Raw genomic sequence first — 20,491 nt, forward strand, 5'->3', positions numbered from 1 at the left:
TGCTATAGCCAAAGTTAACAGTTTCTTTGTGAACCCGAGTTCAATTTTTTACCATTATATGTAGGTCAGGAAAGCATATTATTGATTCATTTGGACACCTCAGCCAAGGATGTGAATGTTCCCTGGGGTGAGCTAGTTTAATCTGTATTTGCTTCTGTTTTGCTCTCAGGTGGTCTGAATTGATTGGGTCAAGTTGGTGAAGTGATGGCATCCTTCCTTCTTGGTATCTAATTCTGACCCACTGAATGTCAACAAAGTTTCAGAAGGCAACGCCCCCTTGGTGGAGCTGAGAATTTAAGTCCTCATGCTACACAATTTGTGTTTTTATTGAAATGTACAAATACAACAGATATATATTTATATAAATGTATATTATTAAAAACCATATTCATAAGCTGGGGCAGGGGTGATGGGAGGAGAGGAGAGAAAGCTATGTCTGGGAGTCCCAAGAGTCATTCCCTCAGAGTTATGCAAAAGTTTCCAAATTAACGGCCTAAAGAAAAATCATGAATATATTTTTGCCAAGAATGTTTCCCTAGTATTTTCTTCCCAATAAATTTTCTATGTGACTTAGAAAATGAATCCATTCCTTTCTAACATCTTTAACTTATTGATGTTCATGATTTTCTACACTTTTCGAATCAAAATGTGAAATAGAACGTTTGTTCCAAAAAGATGCACTTTGAGTTTTGTATTCGGGATCTAAGTAGGTTGTTTAGATTATTTGAGGTTTTTCTTTTAACAATTATGAATCAACTACTGTTCTAGCACAAATATGGATGATTAAACAATAAAACTTGGAAGCAAGTTCAATAATGGAATCACAATGACAACTCATAAGGGTTATACCCCATGCGAGGCCATGGCATTTCATTGAAATGCCTGTTGTTTCTTTAATAAACCAGGTGTCACAGGTTTTGGGACTGGTATGTGCAGGCCAAGTTACTACTGAAAGTTTAGCATAGTGTTAGAATATCTTAAAAGGAAAATTTGTTGAAATATATCTTCAAGTCAGTATTAGAATCTGAAAACCTGCAAAATGAATACTTGTCCTATTCCCTTATGAAGCAATGCATTATCTCAGTATTTTCCCACTACTCTGTGCCACTCCCATCTTTAGTCAGTGAAACTTTTTGTCTTTTGAAATCCAGTTCAAAAACCACCTTCTCCACAAATTCCTGCCATATCCTCCTCTCTCTTTTAAAGTCTGTTCTCTCCTTTAAATGCCCATCTTATTTTACCTGTATCTCTCTTGAGGCAGATTTAGTCTTTATTATGGTCACTTGCCTGCATGTCTTATTTTCCCTACTTGATTCTAAAAGCTGTTAGGGTTGGGTTCATTATCTGATTCATCTTTGAATTCTTCATAGGTACTTAGTCCTGTATACAAGCCAGAAATAATAATAAAAAGACCTAACATTTATTGCATATTTACTATGTCCCAAGCAGTCCAGAAGGCATCATTTAATTCTTTGAAAACCATACAACATAGGTACTATTATTATTTGTGTGAGTATGAGTCCCCAAACTTCAAGAGAGTAAGTAACTGGTAAATATTCAAACCCAGGCAGTGTGACTTAAAAAAAGAGAGAGAGAGAAAGAGAGAAAAAGCACAAAACTAAAAAAAAAGTTTAGCAAGTAATTGACAGGAATTACGAAGCAGATATTAAGATTATATGTTTCAATCTTCATTACAAAGACATTAAATAATCTAAACCCCACTCTCTCACCCTCTTTAAACTATTACAAAAATAACAATTCATAGTTTCTCTATTTCTACAGTTTTCTGGTCAGTTTTATCTTAACCTGGCAGAGCCAGCATTTAAATCCAGGGATATTAAAATCCAAAGTCCTGTATTAACCATGATGCTAGGGCCTTCTCACACTTTAAGGTTTATCCTAAACTTCTGTTGTGGCCATTTCCATCGTGTTGTTCTGTTGCCCTATTGACCAAGGGCTAGTGCCTCCACCTTTAAAGCCTGCCACATATTCTTAGGCTTCTCATTTCTTCCTCCAGCCTCCTGTTTCCAAGGTCAAGGCAAGTCATCAGTTTCATTCTTTCTTTGTAGGTCAAACATTTACACCTTGTAACTTTCTTGTTGCTCCTCTCTTTGCCCTTTTCAAGTTATATACTTGATTTTAATATTAAGTGACTGCCTTGAATTATTCAATTGTTGACCTAATAATTGTCCTGTGCCTTTTTTTTTTCTGACCACAATATCGACATGATGACACAGGCCGAATTGGTTACTCCACTGTCACGTGCATGAATACAAAAAAGCAAAGGAGCAGGTGAGAGTAGGGGAACTACCTGCCAGCTGGAACTTTAGAAAAGAATGATGTTCTGTAACCTCCGGAGCCACTGAGCACAATCGAACCTTGTCTATTTTTGGCAATATATAAAGGACGGATGTAATATTGTGACTTCCCTCCCCTGCCCCCTCCACTTTGGGGATATATGGAACTAATCTAGGGCATAATGGTAAGCAGGCTAGTAATCTTGGTTGCATGGTACTTTGGGTTAGAGTGCAACTTAGAACTATTTTTGGCATTTTCCTCCTATCAAGATTCATATTGATACAGCAATCCTGGACACATCTTTTCTATATTCCAGTATTTCTGTGCTTGTTCTGTATAAACAGCATGACATAATTTTTCTTATATACATGGGTTATAGATTTTATGATATGATTATGTAGAGCTTTAGTATCTGTGTTTTCTTAAGTTAGCCTCTGTCAAAATACTTAGGTGTAATTAAGAATTTTAACATTTGTTGGCACACACTACACAATAGTCTTTTCTTCCCCCTACTTGTACGGGTTTTTTTCTTTCATATAAATTCCCCTAACAGAAAAAATATATATACACACATACACTAACGATAAAACACAATGTAACCCTTGTCATTACCACAATTATTATTACTCATTTAGGCAGAGAAATAGTCTTATCACAAGCATTGTTCTATGACTTTTCGATTTTGAAAATTCAATTTGGCAAATTTGGTGACAAGTTTCCATAAAAGATTCACCAAATTATGTACTAAAGTCTATCTTTAATAGGCTGTTATCTTCAATCCATGTATAATTTAAATACACTCTACATTTCCTTCTTTTGGTTACAACTGTGTGTCTGAGCCTCAATGTTGCCCTACCTGAGAGCACTCTTCAAACTTTAACGTTCACACAAATCATCGAGGGATCCCATTAACAGCCACATTCCTAGCAGTTCTGAGGGGAGGGCCAGAGGTTCTACATTTCTACCAAGGTATCAAATGAAGCTGATGCTGCTGGTCTGTGGAAAACTCTTTGAATAGAAAACACCTTTGTGCATAATAAGTTCTCAGTTAAACCAGTGGAAGAGGTTTGCCTGATTCTTCTCTTTTCCTAAATGCAAAATTAATCAGTCATTCATTTAACAAATATTTACTGAACTCCACTCTGTACCATATAAATCAAGTGTTCTCCTTTACATTGCAGATCCATCTACCTTTTTTCATTTCCACTGATTCTACTATCCAACTTTATGCTACTCTTCTTGTGCTTTGGAACTTTTGCAATAGCTGCTGAATGCATCTCTCTACATACATCTTTGTTCTCCCTTCATTTTTTAAAATAGCAAAAAAATCGATCTTTAAAAATACATAGCATTCTGATGTATCATATACATCAAACTTTCCCATTGACTCTTAAGATAAATTTCAAATTTTTTACATAAAAATTTTTGAAAGATCCTGCTTACATTAATACCTTCCTCTCTCTTTACCCTCCCCCTTGCTTTTGAGCTTCCAGCCACTTTGGCTCTTTTAGTTATTAAACTTGCTAAGCTTTTTTCCATCTCATGTCTTTCACACATGCTGTTTCTTTCCCTAGAATGCTCTCTATCTAATATTATCCACACTTCGTATCTCAGATTAACATCACCTCCTCAAAAAACATTTATTTGATTTTCCAAACTAAGTCAGGATATCCTGTTATAAGCTCTTTAAGTGCCACTTATTTTCATTTGAGGGAAACTTTTCATAGACATAATTATATCATTAAATATGAAAATTAGTCTACTTCCTTTGATAACCAGTTGTTCGAAGGCATGGATCTTTTCTCTTTTAAATTTTTTTAAAATTTTTATTTATTTATTAATTTATTCAAGACAGGGTCTTGCTCTGTCACCCAGGCTGGAATGTAGTGGTGTGATCTTGGATCACTGCAACCTCCACCTCACAGGCTCAAGCGATCCACCCACTTCAGACTCCTGAGTAGCTGTGACCATAGGCACATGCCAACACAACATGCTAATTTTTTGTATTTTTGGTAAAGATGGGGTTTCATCATGTTGCCCAGGCTGGTCTCGAACTCCTGAACTCAAGGCATCTGTCCACCTCGGCCTCCCAAAATGCTGGGATTACAGATGTGAGCCACCTTACCCAGCTTCTTAATTCCTATACGCCTAGTGCTTAGCATAGTGCCTGGGACATACTAGGAAATGAATGATTTTAAAAATGGAAAGGGAATATTCTAGTTCATCTGAATCCCTCTGTTAAAAACAGAAGTATTTTACCAATTTTTAAATAACTAGGCTATTAAAAGCACATATGATTAAAACATGCTCCAGTTTCTTAGATGTGTTAATGAGGTGTTTCAGCATCTTCCAGTTCTTCCACACCATTTATATGGTATCCATTTTTCTCTGAAATTCATGAGATGATTAATAGAGAACTTAAATTGTTCGCGTATTAAAAAACCCCTGCTGCCTATGTATTTGAGAAGTGTTTAATATATTGCCACATACAACCTTCCACTGCTTCATAAATTGTTTCTGATGACACATAGCTTCTGTATATGGTGAATAATTATATTTGTTTAAGAATCCTTTGTCAAAAAGGAAGATGAATTTTCAGGAACAGTATCCCAGGAAATCCTTGTAATTTTATTATTTGGGTATTCTCAAATGGATGGCTTCATCCTTTATCTAGTTGACAAATTTCTTCTCTAATCATTTGTCAAAATATATTTCAAATCTATTTCTTAAAGTTCTGCCATCACTTTGGGACATAAAAGGAAAGAAATGCAGGAATGCCTGACAATGGCCCTTGAGCCTGCGTGTCCCACTACTTTGGACCACAGGTCTAAGAGTTCTCTATGATTTCTTCAGAAAACATTATTTTATAAATATTTTTCAAGGCCTGGAAAGTTATACTCAACTTTCTGAAATGAGTGGAGAAGCAAAAGTAATTTTGGAAAGTCCATGCGTTCTTCATTGCATAGGAAACAGGAAAATAGTGCAAATTGGTGAACTGAAGTGATTCAGTTCGTGGCGTGTTTGACGTATTTTCAGAAGGCTGCTATTATTGTGTGACCCAAGAAGACCATAGGCAAAGACCTCAGTCCTCCCCAGGAGGACACATTGTGTATCTCCGAAGTGGTGATTCAGCTTTATTTTGAGCCCTGAGTGAAGTGTGGAACATTATTCTCCTCAGGTCCACAGTGGGCTCCAGGCCAGCAGCAGCTGTCAGCTCAGCAGGGTTTCAGCTCTCTGGTCAATGCAGATTGACTTGGAGCCCTTGGCAGGGGCAAGTGAGAGACGAGTGAGTGCTTACGGGAAAAAGCTTAAGTTGTCTATTCCCTCTTCATTGCTGATGTTTTACAGTCCAAGTTCTACAGTAAACATCAGGAAAAAGCTGCTCGATCCTCAGTAGAAGTGCAGACGTCTATTCTCACCAGCACATTGCATCAATACAGCTTAACTGAAGGTCACTGAACTCCTGAACCAACCAACATGGTGACAGCGGGCATTTTGTCCCCACGGAGGGCATCTGACTAAGGATGACTGCAGGGTTATTCTCGGCCACATTTTTGCTCTGATTCTTAATGTTACTCACCTTCTCACATGTATGTCTCTAATCTTACACTGTTTTCAATGATTTCATACTATGAATATAATAAGCATTCTTTTTACTGTCTTTTGCCTTTTTCTAACAAATCATCCTAATTTTTGTCTTTTTAATTAATCATTTAACACATTTAAGATGTTTAAAATTTATCTTCTAGCAATGCTCAATTTCCCAAATTACAGACAGGGTAAGTGGCTAAGGTAACCAGCAGGAGTGCATCCAGAGACTCTATTAGTCCCTCTAGAGTATCCGAAGACTTGTTTTTGTGGTATTTTGGCTATTTCCCTCTGATTTTCATTTTCTTCTTGAAGTCAGACCTCATTGTTGCATCCCCAAAGGGTCCAGGGATACACTTAAGAACAATTTCATATTGTCCACGTAGATTCTGGGGAAAACCACAGGGTTTAGAAAGAGTCATAGGAAATAAGAAACTTCTCACCCTAATTCTAATACTCTCATCTCCTTCACCATCTACATGAACCTCTCTCCTTCTTCCATCTTTTTTCATTGATGGATAATATTTGTACATATTTATGAGTTGCATGTGATATTTTGTTACATGTATAGAATGTAACCATCAAGTCAGGATATTAATCATATCCATCACCATTAGCATGTATTACTTCTATGTGTTGAGAACATTTCAAGTCCTCACTTATAGCTATTTTGAAATATATAACATATTGTTGTTAACCATATTCACCCAACTCTATTATTGAGCATTACAACTTTTTTCTTCTATTGAACTGTATATTTGTACCCATTAACCGAACTATATTCTCCATCTTCCCACACACATACCCACATACTTGCCAGCCCCCAGTAACTGTCATTCTACTCTCTACCTCCATGAGATCCACTTTGTTAGCTCCCACATGAGTAAGCACATGCAATATTTGTCTTTCTGTATCTGGCTGATTTCACTTAACATAATGACCTCTAGTTCCCTCCATGTTGCTGCAAATAACATGGTTTCATTCTTTTTATGACTAAGTCATATTTCATTCTGTAAATATACCACATTTTCTTTATTCATCTGTTGATGGACACTTAGGTTAATTACATATCTTTGCTATTGTGAATAGTGCTGCAATAAACATGCGGCATGTGTATCCCTTTGATACACAGATTTCCTTTCCTTTGAATACTCAGTAGTGAGATTGCTGCATTGTAAGATAGTTCTAGTTTTAGTTTATTGAGAAGTCTCTATACTATTTTCCATAATGGCTGTACTAATTTTGCACTTGCACCAATAGTGTATATGTTCCCTTTTCTCTGCATTTTTGACAGCATTTGTTATATTTTTATCTTTTTGATAATATTCCTTGACCTGAAACTAAAAAGTTACTAGAAGAAAACATGAGAGAAATATTCTAGGACATTTATATAGGCAAAGATTTTATAAGTAAGTCCCCAAAAGCGCAGACCAAAAAAAAAAAAAAAAAAATGGACAAATGGGACTATATTAAACTAAAATGCTTTTGCACAGCAAAGGAAACAATTAACAGAGTGAAGAAACAGCCTGTTAAATGATAGTAAATGTTTGCAAAATATTCTTAGACAAGGGATTAATAGTAATATCCAGAATACGCAAGGAACTCAAAAGCAAAAAACCAAACAATCCCATTAAAAAGTGGGCAAAGGATCCATATATACATTTCTCAAAGGAAAATATACAAATGGCCAAAAGGTGTATGAAAAATGTTCAACATCACTAATCATCAGGGAGATGCAAATTAAAACCGCAATATCCTGTTACCCCCGTTAGAATGGCTAATTACTCTCCTTCTATCTTTCCATTTCACTATAAAATCTTTTCATTCTTCTATTATTTAATAACATTATTCTGAGGCTTATGTTGCAGAAGGTGTGCTAGGCAGTAGGGACACAATAATAAATGAGACAAAACATTTCCCTGCCCAGCTACGCTCTGGTGAGGAAAACTAACAGTAAACAAGTGAACAGTAATAACCAGGAGAGTAAAGGGTTGCTGTTACAGATAGTAATGGAGACCAGCTCCTTTCTACATAAAATATAAACTCTTTACCTAGCGTTCAGGAAGACCTTCAAGAGTTGTATTTAAGCAGAGATCCGAAGAATAAGACCACTTCAAACATGCAAAGAATCTGAGGGAAAACATTTCAGGCAGAGAGAAAGGGCAGGATCAGGAAAGAGCTTGTGTGCTTTTGAAAAGACCTTTCGAAATCCAGTGTAGCTGTGGAATAGCAGAGTTTCACCAATTGAGCTTGGTGAGTGAGGCTGAGGACAGATAACATGAGAACCCTGGAGGTCATAGCAAACTCCTGAAGAACAATCTAGGCTCTTTGGGTGGAGTGACCTTGTGAGAACTGTAGTAATTGACTCTTAAACCCAAGTGATAATTCCGGGAAAATCACCGGCTTGGTAGATTATGTATAGACATAATTGGCCTAGACCTGGGGTGGGGGTGAGGAAAGAAACTGAGGAAGTCCATTCTCATGACTATTGTTCACAGAGAAGTATCCAGAAGAATCAGCTTTTGCATTTTCAAGAGAACATTGTGGAATGTAATGTATACAGTATGTATCTCCTAGCACCGGGGGAATGTCTCACCTTTTATTTCCAGTCCATACTTCTACCCACTGGGTGATACGCTTATCTGTGCATTTAAGATCTATTTATCAGTCATCCAGGTTGGCAGGGAAATAGAAAATTTTAGGGAAATTTAAATGAGCCCAGCCTACTTGAATTCAAACTAAAACCACCTCAGGAAATTTCTTTTAGCTTTTCATTTTCATGGTTATTTTCTACATGGATGTCTATTGAGTTTGGACTTTGTACAATATTCCACATCTGTTAGTGTTTTACTTTTTTTCATTATTAATATGCTTTCATCACCTCCCTTGTTGCATTTTAAAATGTAATCATTTGATTCCTAACCACCCCCCTCCAGTTGATTTTTGTTTGAGGATTACTATCAAGCTGTAAACTTCTGATACTTTGATAATTGTTTTAGAAATTTAAAATACAAATGCACTTTCTGCAATATTTTCCAACAAAGCATTTTTAAAAACTTACTTCAAATGAAAAGTTTAATTGGCTTCTTTGAATAATAGGTTGAACCAAAGGTGAAATGATATCTTATTATTATTTGTATTATTGTATTTCAGAGCATGTGACTCTGTGGAGACCTAGGAAGAGTTACGAATACTGGCCCCAGATGGTGGAATAACACATGTTCTATGTCTTAGTATGAGGAACAGATCAAGCAAGTAAACTATTCCCAGACCTTTATTACATAGCTCAGGTCTGGAATGATTATTGTGCTTCTGGCAAGACACAAAGGTGGAAAACAGACATTTAAGTAGTTAACATTAAAGGAATTATTGCATTCTTTTCTGAACATAATCACCTGTAACTGAAAAAGCAATGGTTCCACATGTCATGTTCTTTATTGATTTCTGTTAGATATTGGTACTTGTTTGACCTGAGTATAGATGTTGGAGGTTGCTAACAGAGATAATTGAGAACTTAATAAAAGTATACTTGGTTTGCCAAGTGGTTATTGATAAGAATAGAGGAGTATATTGAGAGCAGGGGTCCCCAACCCTGAGGCCGTGGTCCAGAGACGGTCCGTGGCCTGTTAGGAACCAGACTGCACAGCAGGAGGTGAGTGTTGGGTGAGAGAGCATTACTGCCCGAGCTCCACCTCCTGTCAGATCAGCGGTGGCATTCGATTCTCATGGGAGCGCAAACCCTATTGTGAACTGTGCACGTGAGGGACGTAGGTTGCATGCTCCTTTTGAGAGCGAATGCCTGATGACCTGAGGTAGAACTGTTTCATCCCAAAACCATCCCCTCTGCCATCTGTCCATCCATGGAAAAATTGTCTTCCATAAAACCAGCTCCCGGTGCAAAAAAGGTTGGGGACTGCTGATTTAGAGTATATAACAGCTAGTATTTCAAAAAACATAAATAGCATGCTTGTGTTAAAATACATAAAATCATGCCCTCCCTCTAACACCTATATAATTTTAAATAAATTGACATCTATTTTGTTCTGTTACTGCAAATTTGTGAAAATAATTTTGTTTAATCACTTTGTCATATATATTTCTGAATACGTGTTGCAAACCTCTTTCTCAAGACATTTCTTAATCTGAAGTCCCTATTTTCGAGCTACCATCTCAATATCTCATTGTTATTATTCTTGATTAAAACTTTATTTCTCTTATTGAGACTACCTGGATTTTCTGAATATATTGCTATTGTCTAGGAAGAATTTTTCCATTATACAGCATGAGAGTCCTTTGATTAACCAAGCTTTTAGAAAATTCAAAAAATGAGTAATTAGACCAAGGCTGGTTCCAGAAAATACCTTTTTTAGGCTGAATACAACCAATACGCACCAAGCAGTGCATTGCCCAGACTGGAGTGCAGTGGAGCGATCTTGGCTCATTGCAACCTCTGCCTCCTGGGTTCAAGCAATTCCCCTGCCTCAGCCTCCCAAGTAGCTGGGATAACAGGCTCCTGCCACCACACTCAGATAATTTTTTGTATTTTTACTAGAGACAGGGTTTCACCCTAATAGCCATGCTGGTCTCGAACTCCTGACCTCAGGTGACCCACCCACCTCTGCCTCCCAAATTGCTGGGATTACAGGCGTGAGCCACCGCACCTGGCCCATCCTCCATCTTTTAGCATAAAACATAGTTATCTACAAGAGACAGATACTCAGAACTCCAAAGAGAAAAATCACAAACAAACTCTCTTCATAAAGCTCTCTGGGCTTTGATAATACAATGTGTGATAATGGGAAAGAATAAAAATAGTTATCCTACCTTTCCTGTATGAATTTTATCTTAAAAGTATCCAAATAGCTTGTGAAGGAAAGCTTTTATTTATTAACTAATTCAAGCTAGTAAATGCAAGAAACGAATTTAGAAAATCACCTAAAACGATTCTTGCAAAAACAGAAGTGTAACTCAGGCCAAAGTGTCCAGGTATTTTATCTAGATAATAACAATAATAATAAAAAAATCCTGTATACAGAATTTCAAACACTACCCCAAGGTCTCCTTTAACTAGGGGTGGAAATTTAGACACAGAGAGGTAAAAGAACCTGGCCATTGTCATGCAGGAAGCAAGCGGCTTTATCCATACATACCATTACCACAAGCTAAGTCTTGAACGCTGGTCTCTTGTCACTTTTAAGATATCAGACTGTGATTTTGGTGCCCTTTCTATGACACACAAAGTAGAAGGTCCTTGGAACGCCCCTGAGGATCTACCAGGGAAACAAAGGCAATGAGCCATCAAATAGCTGTTGTTTTTACTTTTATTTTGCTGGAAGGAGCCTGAAAATGAAATAGCGAGTGAAGACTCTGAGGCCTCTCTCCACAGATTGAAGTTTAGGGAAGTCCATGTCTGCCGTGGTCAGGTTCATCGATTGTCCCGTCAGTTTAAGAAAAGACTTTGGTTCTCCATAATTAGTGGACCTGTGGGAAGAAGGAGTCGGCCATAGATTCTTCCCTAGCCTTTTCCATAACTCCGTGGCTTACTGCTCAGAAAGAAGGAAACGTATGAGGAAAACAAACGGAAACGGACCTTCTTTGCGCACTGGCTCTCGGCCTGCCGAATCAGCGGGCTGGACGCGGAGGCAACTTCCTTACTGTGTGCGGCCTTCTGCGGCGTTCTGCATGGGGAAGTTGGGAAATACGTACTGTCGAATGAGGCCCTGGGAGATTATTCTTGGAAGGAAAAACCTCTGAACCTGTGTGTTGATTGAAAATCTCTTACAGCCAGAGTTTCACAAACTTGATGCGATCGATCCCTCCCAACACAAAAATTACTGGGGAACAGAAGAAAAATCATTAAGTTTTGAAATCCAACCGTATGAGTGTGGTTTCTTCTCAAGATAATTTATCTCTGGAGCACTGAGTTAGGGAAGTGTGGAAATAGGGGATAAACTGTAAGATACTCTGCTGCTTTCTAGGGTTTTGTGAACCATTAAAATGTTAAAATAGTGTTATCTATTTACTCATATTCAACGGTGGTTTTTGAGCTTTTTCTACATGCAGAGCCATGGAATGGGTACAGGAAGAGATACAAAAATGAAAAACAAAAAAGCATGATCCTTCAACTTAAGGAGCTGACACGATTTACCATCTTCTTAAACATTCATAAGAATAAATATTTGATATAACTATTACTTTAAGTGTTCAGACTTTCTTGAAACAATATATGTAGCCATTCAAATATCATTTCATCACTCTTTCTCTCCCTAAGTTAGTGTCATATGTTAGTGTCCTGTGATAGTTAATATCTGATGTTAGTCTGAGCACATGAAGAATGGAGTATGGCACACATAACCTTCAGTTAATGGGAAGGGCCCGGGTCCTCAGGCTCCATGAATTCTGTTGTGACCAGCTCTAGGACAACATCCTTCCTCCAGCTGGTGATGCTAGTTGTCTTGCCATTTGCCACTGAAGCCTGTAGCTGACAAAATATCTGAATGGAGTCTTCCTCAGCGTGGTCAAGGCTGAGTAGTCTGCCCTGGCAAATGAGACTTGCGTTGGCTTCTGCTATGTTCAGACCCTGAAGGGGTCTGACTCCATGAAACTTCAGCCTTGTCCTCTGCTCAGCAACCCCTGGTACAAGTCCTCTTGTCAAACTAGTGTGACAACCTCCCCAGCCACAATCTCAGTTGCTTTAAAACTCAGAGTGTTTCCAGAAAATTAACCTCTGAGGCATTCCTCCGTCTGACTGCCACATGGTGCCCGGGTGCGTGGCCACATCCCGGCTTTGTGACTGGGGGATTTTTCAGAGGTAGCCTCTTTCTAGAGGCCTTCATGTGGAACAGGCATAGCTTTTCTCTGCCTTCAGCGTTTCCTTCACCCTTTTGAAATGTTCTCTCTTCTCCTCCTCAGAGAAGATATCCATCTCATACTCTCGTTTTTCTCTTCTCTTCTCCTTCCCACAAATTCCTAGACCTGAAAAGTGTTGAGCATTTTTTTTATTTCTCTCAAATCACATCTTCTCTTTATATTCAATTAACCCAGATGGAACATGTTCTCCACACAGCAGTGTGTTCCTAGGCTTACTTGTTATAATCTAAAAGGGGGATAAAACCTCCACGGAATCTGAAAATTCTCTGTTCTTAACAATAGCCTGTTTTGATCTTAGAGGTTGAGTATTACTTTGCTTTTCTCTTTATAATATCCAAATGTCCCCCGAGTCTAATAGATGCTTCGGGTAATTGGATTTTGTATTCAGAAAGGCAAAAGGAAAAACATATAATAATATGTAAGACATCATCTTGTTTATATTTATTATGCTGATCATTTGGGCTTGTCTTTCTGCCAGAGGTCCAAAGGACTCAGGACTAAATCCTCATTCAGCACTAAAGAAATAAGTGAAACCCAGTCTAATTTTCAGTGTAACCTTCATGAAACAGTGAGACCATAAACTTTCAGGAGTTTCTAGCAATGATGAGAAATAGTGCCAGAAGTTTCTAGAAATGACAGAAGCTACTCTAAGTGCAGTCAGTAGTGCCCTTGATGTAAGTAATCAGTTGTCTCAAGACAGCTATGGCAGGTTGGCAATACCTCCCTTTGGTGCCTGTCAGTTCCTGGCCAGCCCCAGCAGGAATGGAGGTGAGAATGCAGGAGAGTTGCTTCTTTAGGTTGCTTAGACAGAGAATTGATGAAAGAGGAGGAAAAATGGAAGAGGTCAAGAGTCCTAGTCCAGGAAGCACATGGGAGATAGTCTGTAGGAGATTTCTGGAACTTTTCTGGAAGCATGTGAGAGAGTCTAAGTTTCTTAAACATCAGTGGCAGCTTGCAGAATGGTGAGGAAGACAACCTGGAACATTTCAAGATTTCTAAGCTTTTATTTCCCCTTTCCCCCTGTTAGGACCTGGGAAAATTCTCACTGTGGGTCGAAATGGAAATGGCTAGAGCCATGTAATTACTACTGATTTAATTTCTTATTTTATATTACTGATTTAGTCTCGTTACTTAGGAATTTAAGTATTGTTGTTTTTTCCATTTGTAAGCATCACATCATTCATAGATCATTTGATTCTGAAACCCAGCTGGTTTCTGGGTACTGATGACTGCTTTTTAGAGTTATTAACACAAACGATGCTAAAATAGAACTTTTGTACCTCCCTCTGCCTAGAAAACCCCTTTTTCCTACTTTGTACATGTTTAGCTTCTACTTATTCTGTTTCACCAATTCTCAAATCCAACCCCCACACTTAAATTAGCCCCCTAATATACTTTCTCATTTCATTCTGTATTTTTCTTACTTAGCACTTAACTTGATTTATAATTATATATTTGTGGGGTTTTGTTTGAAACTACAGTTCATTTTTCAGACAGCCAAAGAAGAGAGGGATAAAGAGATGATTGTCACAGATGGCAAGTGGGGGCCAGGAACCTGAGAACACAAAGGGAGTGTTGAACACAAACACCTCTGGCCATGCACAGAGCACCTGCTTCTTGGGTTTTACACTGGATGGCCCCAAGTCATCCTCAGCCTTCCTCCTCTGCCCCACCAAGAGCTCATATTAATGATCCTTACTTCCCTTCTCAACTTCCAATTTATTCTTCTTCATTTTCTGTTGTGCCTTCTCTGGCATCCTCTGTCTGAGCCCCAGCCCTAGAAAATTGGATTGTAAAGACATTTCCCTCCATTTTCCAGCTGGATGGGAAGGAACAGATTTTGAAGGAGGTAGTGGGAGGAATGTTGTAAGTCACTGAAGAGCTAAAGTATAGCAAATGTGCTATGTACTTAAAAAAAAAATAATACGGTCATGAGGATCTAAAATAGTAGAAAAATGAGAGCCAGTGGATGTAAAAACATGCCTTATGGTATGAAACGGCTTGGGAATTGAACCCTGGCCACTCTCACTCTAAGATGCATAATACTCCTGTAACGTCCAGGTGCCTGGTGCTCACAGCTCAGCATCGTGATTGACCTAAGTTCAAATCCATTCCTGACATTGCACTCATGAACTAAGCTCCTTAAGTTGGTTCTTTTATGACAAAGTTCCTATTTCAATGATTTTCAGCATTCCATCATTTTTTTATTTGCCCCAACATACCTTCAAAACAAGACGCTTTTCCATCAGTAAGAGTGCATATTATGGTAGAGTGGAGGCTGGATGGAGGTAGAGTTATATAATTTGCATATGGACTACCTTAACTCAGATCAGTTTCTGATACATACTGCCAAGAGGGAATTGTCCCTTCCCATTTTTGATAATCCTTTTCAGATCAGAAGGAGGGTCACTTGTGCTGCAATCCTTGCTTTGTGAGCCCCTCCAATGTCTCAATTTCTTAGAACCAGGGCCCACAGATGTGTCAGAGATTTATTCCTGAACACACCTCCCCTGGTACTGTAGCAGGACGAGTCGCAGATAAAACTCCTCAAACGGGTTAAAGAAGGAAGGAGCTTTATTTGGCCAGGAGCTTCGGCAGACTTGTCTCAAAAGCTGAGCTCCCTGAGTGAGCAATTCCTGTCCCTTTTAAGGGCTTACAACTCTAAGGGGGTCCGCATGAGAGGGTCGTGATCGACTGAGCAAGCAGGGAGTACGTGACTGGGGGCTGCATGCACTGGTAATTAGAACAGAACAGGACAGGGATTTTCACAATGCTTTTCCATACAATGTCTGGAATCTATAGACAACACAAGCAGTTAGGTCAGGGGTTGATTTTTAACTACCAGGCCCAGGGTGCACACCAGGCTATCTGCCTGTGGATTTCATTTCTGCCTTTTAGTTTTTACTTCTTTCTTTAGAGGCAGAAATTGGGCATGAGGGGTGGTCTCCTACCTTAATATATGCTACAGCTGCACCTCCGAGGTCCCAACTTCCCAGGTATCTTCCCTAACTTCTCTGTGGCTGACTGCCCATTCTTTTCCAGCACCATTCCCATGTCCTGCCACACCTCTCCTCTTCTAACCCCAGCACTCTCCAGCACCACACTTTCTTCACTGACTGGAATGTCTGCCAGCTGTTTACCATGAGTCTTTGGCACATCTTTGTAGATCTCCTACTCTTTATTCATACTCAAATAAGTCCCCAGAGGACATCCTTGTGGTCTGTCTAGTGTCTGGGTCTCCATCATTCTAACTTCACTGCCATGTCTGGGTCTTCCCACCACATAGATCCACACAATTATCTTTTGTTCTTTGTTGTTAACTTGAACTACTTTTAATTGCTTCGTCATGGATGAATGAACTTTTAAAAAGGGAAACATGTCTTCCTTATATACATTTTTATACGAATTCTTGTTTTATAGTCTCTGAACGAGTTGATTTGTTCAGGAAAACACAATAGAGCACAGATGTGTAGGCCAAGGGTGTTTGCCACATAGTATTCTGTAAAGGTTGCTCTCAGGCCTATGAATATTCATAACCAAAGATGGACACGTTTCCCATTTGGAGGGCTTTATATTTTTTTGGTCAGACTTGTCAAAAGTTAGATTTATAAATTAAATCTGTGAAATATTTACTTAAAAATGTCACTAGCAAAATGCATGAATGCATAATAAAGCCCATGAAACCACTTTACTAAAAATATTGAACCTTTTAAACGTAAACTTTCTTCACTAGGTTGGGGCCTGCTGGCTCATATTCTTGCCCAGAGGAATTTCTACTGTTTTTTCCTCTGAGCCATTGAGAATAACAGTGGCAAGAATGTGTTGGCATGGCATGGTGTGTTGTGGTGCTACTGGGTGGGACCTTTGTCACATATCCGTTTTGCAAAATTCACTGAAGGAAAAAATGCTGCAATGTGAATTTCTATTCCTTCTGGTAACTGTGGCCATAACAATTGCCTGAGACAAAATGGGCAATTGACTTCCTTTTCCCCAAAGTGGACACAGGCTAACAACATACTCTGGGGATGTAAACATTAGCTACTGTGTTTTATATTTTTTGATCTTCCAAGATTTTTGCTTATGATGGGAAGACTCACACAGGGGCAGATAATAGTGGGCAAAACATTTTCAATTAGTAACAAAGTACATTCAGATTTTCACATGAACAGCTTTTGAATAGCTGAAACTTTGGAGTATCATTTCCCTGATAATACTGGCATCTATCTATCTATCTATCTATAGATATATGCCAATATAGATATATGCAGATATAGATATAGAAATAGATATATTCAAATTCCAGTAAAACGATAGGGTCATACAAATATATTCAATTGACTGTGTTGTTTCAGGGAAGTTCAGGATAAGGTCACATCTGAAAAGTGAGCCTGAGCTGCATTCTGGAGAAAATGCCAGTTTGGAATTTCCATTTTTAAGACACCCCTCCCCCCCAGCCAATAAAATATAGGTTATATGATTCCAGAGCTTTCAGTTAGAAAGCTTTCCTTTCAGGGCAGAAGGAAAAAACTGCAAGTTATTATAGCCCATAGTATATATTTAGGGAGAATGTGTAGTAACACATAATTTCAACTTATTTCTGGACTAAATTAATATGATTCCATATTATTTCAGACCATAGAGCAAAATTATTATCTGATAGAAGCTGATTCCTTTCCCAAATGAACTGGACTGTTGTTTACTTTAATCAGTATTTTCTATTGGAACTATGACCAGCCAGATATTTTAAGAAAATAAAACCACATTTGTCTAATCCTATTGCAAATTAATAATACAAATAACAACTTAATAACACAGACTTACAGGATATGTACCTGTGTTTTCATTTTCCTGTTAGTTGGATTTTGGTTGATAAGGGGGATTGCCCATTAGCAGTTATCTGCCTGCACAGCCATCCTGGAATGTTCTAATGACTATCTACTTTTATGATGTCACTAGTTAGATCAGTTAGAGTTGATGTATGGATTTGCATATCATACTTTCAACTCCCAGCCACCTTGAAATTGAATTTAATTTTTTTCTGGTTACCTGAGAATTTTTGCAACCCATAATTACCTGTAGCCCAGAGGCTAGAAAATGTGGAAAGTGTAACTAAATATGGCTACCCTCTTAAAGGAAAACAACAGACATTTACAGGAGGCATTTAAATAGGTTGAAGTGTTGTCTGAGAAAAACTTGAGAATTAAGATTTTTTAAGAACAACAAAAAACTATATTTACTTAGAAGCATTCAGAATGTCAAAAAAAAAAAAACAGCTACAATTTTTTTTTGTAATTACAGTGTAGTATTTAGTTAACAGAACAATTTCATGTAATTATTTCAGTGCATCTGAGACAGATGGGGATGAAAAAAAACCCCATCTCTGTATACGATTAATCTGTGCTGTGTACCAAGAACCTACTTTGAATTTCTATGACAATTTACAACTCCCATACTGTACCAGGCAAAGTTAGTGTCTACTGAAAACACCATCAGGACAGAGCTACCTAAAGATACATTTGGTAGCATGCTAATTACACAAAATAAAGACACTGCACAGTTTGAAAATAAATCTTAGCACCATGTTTTATTTTTTTTTCTTTAAAAGGAGTGAGTTGTGTACAGGAGGATTAAATGATTTATAGACAAGAAAAAAAACTGTTAGAACCAACTCATTCATCATGATCTTCATCATCTTCATCTTCCTTCTTCTCATCCTTTTCATCTTCCTCCTCTTCTTACTTTATCTTGCTTTTTTGCAGCCTTGATGCCTGACTTTTATGCTGCATCAGGCTTTCCTTTAGCTCCATGTGCAGCAATATCTTCTTCGTATTTTTCCTTCAGCTTTGCAGCCTTCTTTTCATAAGAGTGCATGTCATCTGCAGCAGTGTCATTCTATATCTCTGTTTCTTCACAACATCTCCAATGGATAGGCCGGGATGTACTCCTTTGACTTTGGAGCAATACTCAGAACAGAACATGAAAAAAGCTGAAGGAGGCCTCTTCAGTACATTGGAATCCTTGAACTTCTTTTTTGTCTTCCCTTTAAGAGGACTATTGGTTTTCACTTCTTAACGGGTCTTGTTCACCTTTGACATGTCTGCAAATTTTCTTTTTTCTTTAGCAGACATAGTCTTCCTCCTATCTGAGCACTTCTTTGAAAACTCTGAGAAGTTGACTGAAACATCTGGATGCTTCTTCTTGAGCTCCTCCTGACAAGTTTGCGCAAAGAATGCATATAACGACATTTTGCCTCTCAGCTTCTTAGGACCTCCTTTGCCCAGGCTTAGTTATCTTTCCTCAGTGAGACACAGTGTTGCTCAGTGCCCGTCCAACTTTCAAGTGCCCCAGTGCTGTCTCTACAGAGCTCAGTGTACTGTCAATTAAGATTCATAATTGATGGTGAACTACACATTTTAGAGGGCACATGCTGGTGCCCTCCTACTAAGAGGAATAGTCAAGAGATAGTCACCATGCAGGAAGAATTTATCTTAGTCAAGATGAATGGATGTGTTCTCATTCAATCAGACGAATGAAAAAAAAAAAGATTTAGAATTGAGAAATGTGCTTTTCTTTACATTATCTGGATGGTTTCCCCCAGATAACACCATTGAGTGGGTTGAAAGATGTGCCTCCAAGATGAAGAAAAATTGAAGTCTACAATATAGAATATCATGGCTCTCAAAGTGTTTGGGGTAAAAAAATAAAATAAAATAAATAAATAAATAACAGTAATGCGGTAATGGAGAGAGCTGATCTGCCCAACCCACTGGAAATGACCCTGAGCATAGCTCCTTGGTAGGGAGTTTCCCAGACAGAGTGAACTGATGAGATGTGATGTTCATGAGAGGATTAGACCAGCCCAATGCATCTCAGTGGAGACATTGCTACTACAGCTATTATGGGGTACTGCTCCCCAGGAAGTGCTTCATGGCCCAAAAATAAATGATAGCTTTCAGAATTGTGACCTCTAAGATAAGTTATTATAGGCCTCTTTTCTCCCATCTAAAAAAAAATCAAATAGATGCTCTCCTTAATAAACGTGATTGCATACAAATTACTTAGTCAAAAATGTGTTCAAAGAAAAGAGTGTAAAACAAGTAAAAGCACTTAGCAAATATTTGTCACTTTTATCTTTATTATATCATCTGAATATCTCCTAATTGTAAGAAAAGCCTCAATAGTTTCAATAAACATGCATAAAATGTATAAATAACTAATCAATATTGAGAAAATGGAAACATTTTCAGTATCAGTAATAATGTAATATAAATCAGAATGTCATTTCCTACTAAAAAATAAAAGGGATATTCTCACCCTATTAATTGTAGCACAGAAAAATTATTAATGGAAATTATTTTCTAGTAATCAATTTGTCACTTCAGTGTGATAGAAGCTCCATTCTAAGTCAGTACAGCCAAGAACTCAAGATTCCTGCCCTCTGCCCCAAGCTCTCAGTTAAGAGCTATGGTATCTCCCCAAGTGGGGCAGGAAACCAGCATTTCTCAATTTCTCAAAACCCGGCATTTCCCAAGTGGAGCAGGAAACCACCCCCTTCAATTTCGTGCTACAGAGGCTATATTCCAGGTGAGTGAGGCCAAGAGGTTGGAAAAAGGCTTTCTCCACCCAAGCCCCTCTCAGGGTGAAGGCTCTACTCCAGGGGTAGCAGGCCAAGAATGCTGGGGCCCCAATCTACCTCACCCAAGATCACTTGCAGGGAAAAAGTTCAGTCCTTGGA

General features: G+C 38.2%; 1 long non-coding RNA gene across 9 annotated transcripts in view; it reads right to left on the reverse strand.

Annotated features, from left to right (window-relative positions):
* LOC134737132 (uncharacterized) overlaps nucleotides 1–17,706 on the reverse strand; it is a 306,918-nt gene extending 289,212 nt beyond the window's left edge. For 2 of the 9 annotated variants that reach the window (XR_010121738.1, XR_010121732.1), the window contains exon 1: nucleotides 17,589–17,698. This is a non-coding gene — a long non-coding RNA (uncharacterized lncRNA). Of the gene's footprint in view, nucleotides 1–17,577 lie in introns of all 9 variants that reach the window. The other 7 variants (XR_010121729.1, XR_010121730.1, XR_010121734.1 and 4 more) reach the window with 6 other exon arrangements.
* Nucleotides 17,707–20,491: the final 2,785 nt, after the last annotated feature.

Source organism: Symphalangus syndactylus, chromosome 7 (assembly GCF_028878055.3).
Source record: "Symphalangus syndactylus isolate Jambi chromosome 7, NHGRI_mSymSyn1-v2.1_pri, whole genome shotgun sequence".
NCBI lineage: Eukaryota > Metazoa > Chordata > Mammalia > Primates > Hylobatidae > Symphalangus > Symphalangus syndactylus.